Consider the following 9080-nt stretch of genomic DNA (forward strand, 5'->3'; position numbering starts at 1 on the left):
ATCTTACTTATGTACTGTGTTGCTATATCAGTTCCTAAGTATCAAAGTGGAACAATTAAAAGTATTTCTTTCTTTTCCTTCCTGTTTGCAAGGAAGGGTTTATGAGCAATTTACCCTAAGGCTGCCTGGCTTGATTTAGGTTTTTATGACTTAACAACCTTGTCTCTTATCTCTCTTTACCAAGTGAGATCACCTACAATTTAAAATTTAGCATGTACCAAAATCTTCATAATAAATTATTTTCAACAAACTTTAGTTTGAACTCCACAACTTCCAAATAACTTTAAGTCCTTTAGCAATCTTTCAGTATGTAAACAACTGAATTTCAAAGCCATTTACTTTTATTCCTTTCAGACCTCCCTCTGTTTAAACAGAATAGAACCTCTAGTTCAGTTTCCTTTTACCTCAAAGCATTGCTTACATAACTGATTAAATTCCATCAATATTATCCTGATTTACCATTTGTTCTAGAATTCACACCTATTATTTCTTTATTAATTACTCTTATTTCCTCTGGCTTCTCTTCCTTTACCATTATTACAAAAAAGAGGAAAGGTACTATATTTAATTGCATGTAATCCTACTAGCTTCCTGGGCTGGTCAAATTTTCTCTTGTTAATTTCATACAGTTTGCATATCATATATTCTTAACCCATTGAAAACTTAATTCTCTTTATAGTCCAAATGCATACATATTTTGTATTCATTCATCATTGCTTTCTAGCAATTTGAGTCTAAATGCATGTTACTCTCTAGATCACAAATTCCTTCTTATACATTGCACACATTTTTACCAAATTTTCAGTACCTGTATTATTAAAACCCATGCACAGATTAACCACTTTAAAAACTTCTTGTGTATCATATGATTACATGTTGCTAGTTCTGACAGCAATACATTAAAAGAACATCTCATTTTAAAATCCCAAGCTTAAATTCTAGAATAAGTTCTCAATAATAACATTACAACTTTTTCTGAATGACTTTTACATCTACAAAGTAGCCAATACAATTTTTGACCTTATAGAATAAACATTTCCTCTCTGTGTCAGACTGGCTATTAACCACATTTAGACAATTCTCAATTCACTGAAACCAAGGCTTAACAAACTTCTAACCATGAGTTTTTGTGCTCAATAAAATCTGGTTAATATTTCACATTTGACTGACAGTTACCACAATAAATAAAATTACAGTGTACCATATCAACATCATTAGCAATCCTCAACCCTTAAAATCAGATCTTAAGTGAAAATGCTTCCAATTGTGGAGTAAAATCTCCCTTTTCTGCTCTGAATTTTTCTCTTTTTCACTCCTTTGGGGGCCCATCCAAAGGGAGAAAGAAGAAAAATCATTGAACAGATATTTGCTCTTGTCCTCTGCTGAGGATCTCTGACTGTGGGAAGTTCAATTTTTCAACTCCCCCTCTTTTTTTTTTTTTTTTGGTAATATCCAATTTAAGAATACGTAGAGACAAGACTGTGACAAAGACAACAATAAACAGAAATATACAACCTTACGACAAGCATGCTTTAAAAGGAAAAAATCAGTTCTTTAGGATCCATGGTTAAAAAGAAAATACTTGCTGTGAGAAAGCTCATTAAAACAGTTGCAGCACACTGCCCCTTCATCTGAGGGTACTCAGGTACAGCCATCAGCCATCTGATTGGCTGAGCTGACTTCCTTGTTCCCTAACTCTCCCTGTGCTTTACACTCTGATTGACCAAACCTGTCTCTCTTTTTGGCTGTGATTTCTAACAAATGCTTCTTGTAGCACCTAAACAAACTGCTATCTGCTTACAGTGGGCATTGGAAGTGAGCTGTTCATTAGGCTGGCTATGTTTCTTAAGGAAAGAACTTAGAACTTTCAAATCCCCTCCTGTTCAGATGTTAAATCTGCCCCCAGGTCTGAGAGGTTTATTTAGAATCCTCTCCCTATTCAAATATTGTCTGCTGCCTGAGTAGCACAGTTCCTCCAGTCTGAACTTTAAGTCTGCAGCCCCAGCGGCACAGTTTCTCCAGTCTGGGAGGTTAGAAATGTAGATGTGGGAAGGGGAATTGCCGAATGTTTGCAGTTTTCCCCTCTGAACTCGCCTTGAAGCTGGGGAAACCAGCAAGCACCAGTTTGACTCTCCCTGGCTCATGATAAGGACTGAAATAACACCAAAGACACAGACCCAGCCAGGACACACAAAAGACGAACTAAGGACAGTTTAAACCTGACAGATTCCTGACTGGCCAAGACAACACAAGACAAAGGTGCACACACTCACACTCACTTGCCTGGGGGAGCCCAGACAGATCCCAAACAATTAATATGGGGATCCTGCCTCAGTCTTCTCTCTCCTCCCCACCTCCAGTGCGTCCACTGGCCTTCCTCAGGGGACTTGAACCCCTGACTTGGGGCCTCAATCCCCAAGAAAATCCGGCTGAACTCGAACCAACCAGACGGACTCCAAAGACAGGACTCGAACCTTTTGCTTTGGGGTCCTGTGAGGCCTCGAATCTCACCAGTTCCCATAGTAATTCCAAGGGAATAGAGAGATCAATTGGTCTACATGGCCTGCCAGTCACACACAGCACTTGCTCCCAGGGATTCCGACCTTTGTCCGCATGGATCAAAAGGAACTGCATACTGCCCCAGTCCTCTCTCAGAAACAGGTATAAGGGGTGCCCGTGGCTGGTAAGCTTGGCTTAGGTTCCTCCGTATCAATCCCGGAGTGGTGGGGCAAGCCGAACCACTTAGCTGTATGCTTACCAGGGCATCACCTTCCCCATCAGTTCAATCACACATCCACACACATGCAGAAGGGGGCCTGTGGCAGGCTCCCTCCTCATACAATGCAAGCACACAATCACACAACCACATGCACAGGCCACTCAACCCCAGATCTCCTCACCCTCTTGGCTCTTCTGGCAGTGGATCCTTTCCTGGCCATGAGAGACGAGCCCCCATATGTTGTACCCAAATTTTAATACCTAACCCAGGTTCCATCATGGCTGGAGGAAGAATCACACTAACAATGCAATATGCAAGAAGAGGCTCATTCTTTACTAGCAATAATAGCTAGGGTCGCTAGGCAGAGAGGCATGCCTGAACGACCCCTTGGAATTCTCAGCCAAGAGTTTATATAGAAATGTTTGGGGAAGGGAGTTGGTACATACATAATTATCAAGGTAGTGTCAGGGACAGTTGGTCAGGAAGCATCTGGGGAGGGGGGTTTCAGGGTCAGGGGTCTGGAAGCATTTGGCAAATATACATTAAGTAGGCAAATATTGTTAAGCAGGCAAACATAGACAAACATTCCTCAAGAAGATTAATATCCATCAGATAAGATAGTTTCAGTTTTAGGTTTATGATAGGGGGAGATAAGGAAGACTGTACTGGGAAACATTGGGGGCTGGGGGTAGGTAGCTTGTCCAGGCCAGAAATAGTTCAGTAGACTGCCAGACTGATTTTTAAATCCAACAAGGCCAGATTTGAACCTAGGACCTCCCGTCTCTCGGCCTGGCTCTCAATCCACTGAGCTACCCAACTGCCCCCCCAAGGGACTTTTGAGAAAGAATGCTATCCACATCAAGAGAAAGAACTGTGGGAGTAGAAACACAGAAGAAAAACAAGTGACGTATCATTTATTTATAAGGATATATGATTGGGGGTTTTGGTTTTAAAAGATTGTTCTATTGCAAAAATGAATAATATGGAAATAGGTATAAGTGATAACGTTTGTACAACCCAGTGGAAGTGTTTATTGGATCTGGGAGAGGGGAGAAAAGAGGGGAGGGAAAGAAAATGAAATATGTAAACATGGAAAAATATTTTTAAAAAAGATATATAAGTTCAACTTGTAAAAGAAAAAGAATAAATTGTTCTGCTCTGTTCCTTCTGCTGGGAGAAGACCTCCCACTGACTCATTGCTAGTTTTCAGCACTGTTGTTTATCCTCAACTTGGTTTAGCCTTTCTGCCACTCCTTTCTGGGGTGCGGCTGCTGCACATACTACAGCTTCTTAGAGCTGAAGGTGAAAGCTGGGGGAACAGGCAGACACCAAATGAATGTCAAACTGAAAAAACAGAACCAGCAAAGCAATTGTAAAAGAGTAATTCTTTAATAGGACAAGGAAGACAATGCTCTTATGGCCTGCCACCACACAGAGCCCACACACACACACCACACAGAGACACCTATCTCTGAGACTCTGGGAATATTGTCACCAGGAAAAATACCAAGAATGGGAATTCCCATCTAAGTAAAGAATTTAGAGTCTTATATATACTTTAGGGGACATAGGAAAGGAAGAACAACTGATTGACTTATGTGGAGGCTAGGGAAAGAGGACCTAGGAGAGACCTAAATACTATAAGGGAAACTAAGAAGACAAAAAGGGTACTTAAACTTTGATTATATCTGCTAATCCTATCTAGGGTGATCAAAGGATACTTACTGGTATATTGTTCAATCTAGGACAAACCTACTAATCCTATCAGAGTAATCCAGGGATGTTTTAAAGTTTCAGGAAACAATGATGTCAGAAGGAAAACAGCTCTGAAAAACTCTCTCACCAGAGGTACTAGTCTTCTTTTAACATTCTGTATACCCTGGAAATTGAGTTATCTTAAAGGAAACTAGGAAAAGTAGGGGACAAATTGGGTGGGGAGAGAACATTGTAGGAATAGGAAAGTTAGAAGGTAGAGTGCCATGTGGGAAGAACAGAAAGAAACCTACTGTTATTGGTTTATAGAGTAGGTCAAAGGGATTAACCTTGTAAGAAGATTGGAAAGGTAGATAGGGTTGGGGTTGTGAAGGGCTCTAAATGCCAAAGGATTTTATATTTGATCTAGGAGTTAATAGGGAGTTACTGGAGTTGTCAAGGGTCTGTCATAGCCAGACCTGCATTTTAGGAAAATAACTGGCATTTGAATGGAGGATGGATTGGGGGGGTGACACTTAAAGCAGAAGGTCATTGTAATAGTCCAGGTATAAGATGATTAGAGTTTACATCATTGTGGCAGCTATGTAAATGGAGAGAAAGAAACATATATGTGAGATATTATGATGGTCAAAATGGTAAGATTTGATAATAGATATAGGAAGTGAATGGCAGATAAGACTAAAGTCGTAAGTCTGTTAAGAGGTTGGATGTTCCCTTGACAGGAATGAGGAAGTTTGAAAGACAGGAGAGTTTTTGGGGAAAAATAAAGAGTTCTGTTTTGAGTAATATGAATTTGAGGTGCTTCCAGGATTTTGAAGATTTCTGAAAGTTAATGTGAGGGCTTGTGTTCTCTACCATTTTTTTGATCAGCAAGGTGGCCTCCATGTTTCCCACTGGACTTCTCTGCTTTTGCCTTTTTGTACTGAGATTGGTTTTGGAGTCACAGGGGTTGTGGTATTGGGGAGGTGGCAGCCTGACTTCCTTCACCAGCTCTGAGCATGAACCTGTGCCAGAATGTCTGAATCGAGGGCAGCAAGAGCCAGGCCATCCAGGCAGAGACTAACCCTTCAATCCCACTGCCTCTGGCATGGACACTGGTGAAGCAACAAGGGCAACATACTAGATTTCCTGATGCCAGGCTTCCCTCCAGGCAGCAGCTCCTGGGCCATGGTGGGCACTGCTGCCCCAGCCTCAATCTCACCCCATCTATGCTGCCCTTGGACTCAAGGAACTTCTAGGCCTGGGCTCCACAGCCTTGCAGGCCTGGGGGTGCTTTAGCAGACCTTTTCTATCCTTCATTTGTATTCTCCTCAACTGGTCCTTCATGGGCCCAAAGATGCCTGGAAGGCCTAAGCCTGGCCATCTTGGCCTCATTCTTGGAGAATACCTGAAGCCATCAGGATAGGGGTCCCCTCACAGTGGATAGCACCAGCCAAGTATCAGCAAAAGCAGCTGTTACCATTGTCTCCCCCATCAGACCAACCTTTAGGCCATAGTGAAGAGAAGATCTGGGACTTGAGGGCTTTAAAGCAAATTTGTCTTTTTTTTTTTTTTTCTTTAAAAACCCTTACCATCGGTCTTAGAATCAATACTGTGTATTGGTTCCAAGGCAGAAGAGTGGTAAGGGTTAGGCAATGAGGTTAAGTGACTTACCCAGGGTCATATAGCTGTGAAGTGTCTGAGGCCAGATTTGAAGCAAGGGCCTCCTGTCTCTTAGGCCTGGCTCTCAATCCACTGAACCACCCAGCTGCCCCCAAGTTTATCTTTTTTTGAGGAGGCCTGGGGAGAAAACTTATACACAGCCATTGTAGGTTATTTGTTGGAAATCTGACAACTAATATTAAAGATAAGGACTTTATTTTTAATGATATTTTATTCCCCCCATTACATATAAAAACAATTTTAAAAATATTCTTTTAGAGTTTTGAGTTCCGTAATAGTTCTGTAATAGGTCGCCAAATTGTAATAATTAAAATTATATTATGAGGCTGCTAGTAGCTTTATTATATCAAAGTAGTGATATTAAAGAGAGGGAAATGTAGGAAAGAGGTAGGAAGCAGTTTAGCTAAATACCCTAATTGCATTCTGATGGAATGAACTTCACCTCCAACAAAGGCTCCTTCAGGTCCAATCTCCAACCAGAAATCCTGAAAGTCTCTTCAGCAAGAGTCACCAGAGTAAGCATCTCCCTTCAGCAAGAGTCACCAGCTCAGTAGTGTCTCCAGTAAGAGTGTCACCAACACAAAAATGTGTGTTCAGACCTCTGGTCATGCCTTTATAAGCTGTTTTTCCACCCATTAGCTCTTCCATGTCACATCTCAAGAACCAATCATAGTTCCTTAATTTGCCTGGCACCACCCAAGGAGGCAGTGCTTATGGGATCAATTTCCAGTCTCTCTGGTTTCAACTTCCTTTCACTGTGGGTATGTGTATCCTGGCACATCTCAAAGGACCTCCTGATCCCTGATTGATTAAATTAAAACAAATTCCCTTCTCACAGTTCCAAATTCTCTCTCTTCTTCTGATCCTCCTTCCCTTACTCCTTCCCTTTCCTTCCCCTCCCTAAGGTGGTAATATCTGATATAGATTTTACATGTGTAAGCATGTAAAACTTTTTCCATAGTAGTCATTTTGTGGAAGAGATCTCAAATTAAAAAAAAAATAAAAGAAAGAAAATTGGTATGGGGATACAGAGCTCCCTGGACATCCCAAGTCTCTAGAGGAATCCCAGGTCAAAAAGTATGTGAGGAATTCCCCATTTTTGCACCCCTATAGTGTTGGCCAAACAAAGCTGACCTTAAAGCAACTAAAGGAACAAAAACTGTATGATAAAAGAAGCCTCTGAGAGACACATTTCCTTAGCATTTCCCCTACCTTTCTGATAGGCACAGATATGTACCTTCCCCTTGCATTGACCTTCTGTTTGCATCTCAGACATCAATTCATGCTCTGAAGATGTGCAATTCACCCTCCTTTGTGATTAAGGACACCTGTGCTCCTATATATCACATTCCCCCACTCCCCTTTCTGGTCATATAGTTTCTGACATAAAAATCCTGGACCTCTTCTCTTCGGGAGGCAGTTCTTACCTTCACCTGCCTCCTGGCCATTCAACTCAATAAATTTCTCCATTTTTAAAGATATTCATTGGAATGTGGTCATTCTTTGAGAGCTTACTCTCATGACCCAGGTTGATATCAAGCTCTCCTACAACAAAATGAAATATAGAATGTTTTAGTCTGCATTCAGACTCTATCACTTCTTAGAGGGCAGATGACGCTTTTCATCATGAGTCTCTGAAATTGTCTTGGATCACTGCATTGCTGAGAACAACTAGGTCATTTACAGTTGTTCAAGAAATACTGTTGTCACTGTGTACAATAACCCTCTTGTTTTGCTCACTTTACTTTGCATCAGTTCATGTAAGCCTTTCCAGATTTTCCTGAAATTATCCTGCTTGTCATTTTTTATAGCACAATAGTATTTCATAACTAACAGATGAGTACTTTAAAAGATTATTGGCTAAATATGGAGATGAGCCTGGTGAAGTCTTTATCAACAAGGGCAAAGGATTTGGATTGATCAAATTAGAATCTAGATCCCTATCAGAAATTTCAAATGCAGAACTTGAGGTTGCCCATGAGAGGGCAACAACTTTGACTTTGTTTTGCCACAAATGCCACTGCCCTCTCTATACAAAATCTTTCATCCTATGTTTCCACTGAATTACTGTAAGAAGCATTCAGCCAATTTAGAAATATTGAAAGGGTGGTTGTAATTATGATGATCAAGAAGAAAAAGGCATTGTTGAATTTACATTTAAGCTAGCTGCAAGAAAAGCATTTGAAAGGTACACTGGAGTGTTTTTGTTGACAACTCCTCATTGTTTATGTTTAACCACTGAAGCAACTGGATGATTAAGATGGTTTTCCTGAGAAGCTTCTACAGAAGAGTCTAATATATCAAAAGAAGAAAGAGAACCCTGAATGTTTTGCTCAACATGGCACCCTTGAATTTGGATATTCACAGAGATGTAAGTCTTTGGATGAAATGGAAAAGCAGTAAAGAGAGCAGGTTGAGAAAAAATATGAAAGATGCCAAACACAAACTGCAAAGTGAAATGGAAGATACATATCATGTACATCAGGTAAATCTCTTATGCCAGGGTCTAATTCAGAGTCAAGAAGAGCTCAGAAGAATGGAGGAGGATCACAATCAAGAAATGCAGAAATGCAAAGAAATACAGTTAAAGAAAGAGGAAGAACAGCGTAGAAGAGAAGTGATGATTCATTAATGTGAGATGGAAGAGCAAATATGATGCCAGAGAAAGAAAGTTATAGTTTGAAGAGATGTGTGAAAGAGATGTGTGTGTGTGTGTGAGAGAGAGAGAGAGAGAGAGAGAGAGAGAGAGAGAGAGAGAGAAGCCAGAAGTGGCATAGGTTATGAGGCCAGCGCTGGAGTTCCATCAGGAACCCTTTGTGGTTCTATGATGGGAAGTTTCATATGTACTGAGTGCTTTGGGCACATAAGAGGTAGACCGATGGGTGGACAGAACCTTAGAGGATAGGACCTAGAATCCCAGTGGGATATGATAGAGAGAGAGAACAATATGAAGGCCCCAACAAAAAGCCCTGATTTTAGATGTGAT

General features: G+C 40.8%; 1 pseudogene; it reads left to right on the forward strand.

Moving 5' to 3' along the window:
* Positions 1-2613: 2613 nt before the first annotated feature.
* Positions 2614-8726, forward strand: LOC123250034 (annotated as a pseudogene).
* Positions 8727-9080: the final 354 nt, after the last annotated feature.

This window comes from Gracilinanus agilis, chromosome 5 (genome assembly GCF_016433145.1).
Source record: "Gracilinanus agilis isolate LMUSP501 chromosome 5, AgileGrace, whole genome shotgun sequence".
NCBI classification, from domain to species: Eukaryota; Metazoa; Chordata; class Mammalia; order Didelphimorphia; family Didelphidae; genus Gracilinanus; species Gracilinanus agilis.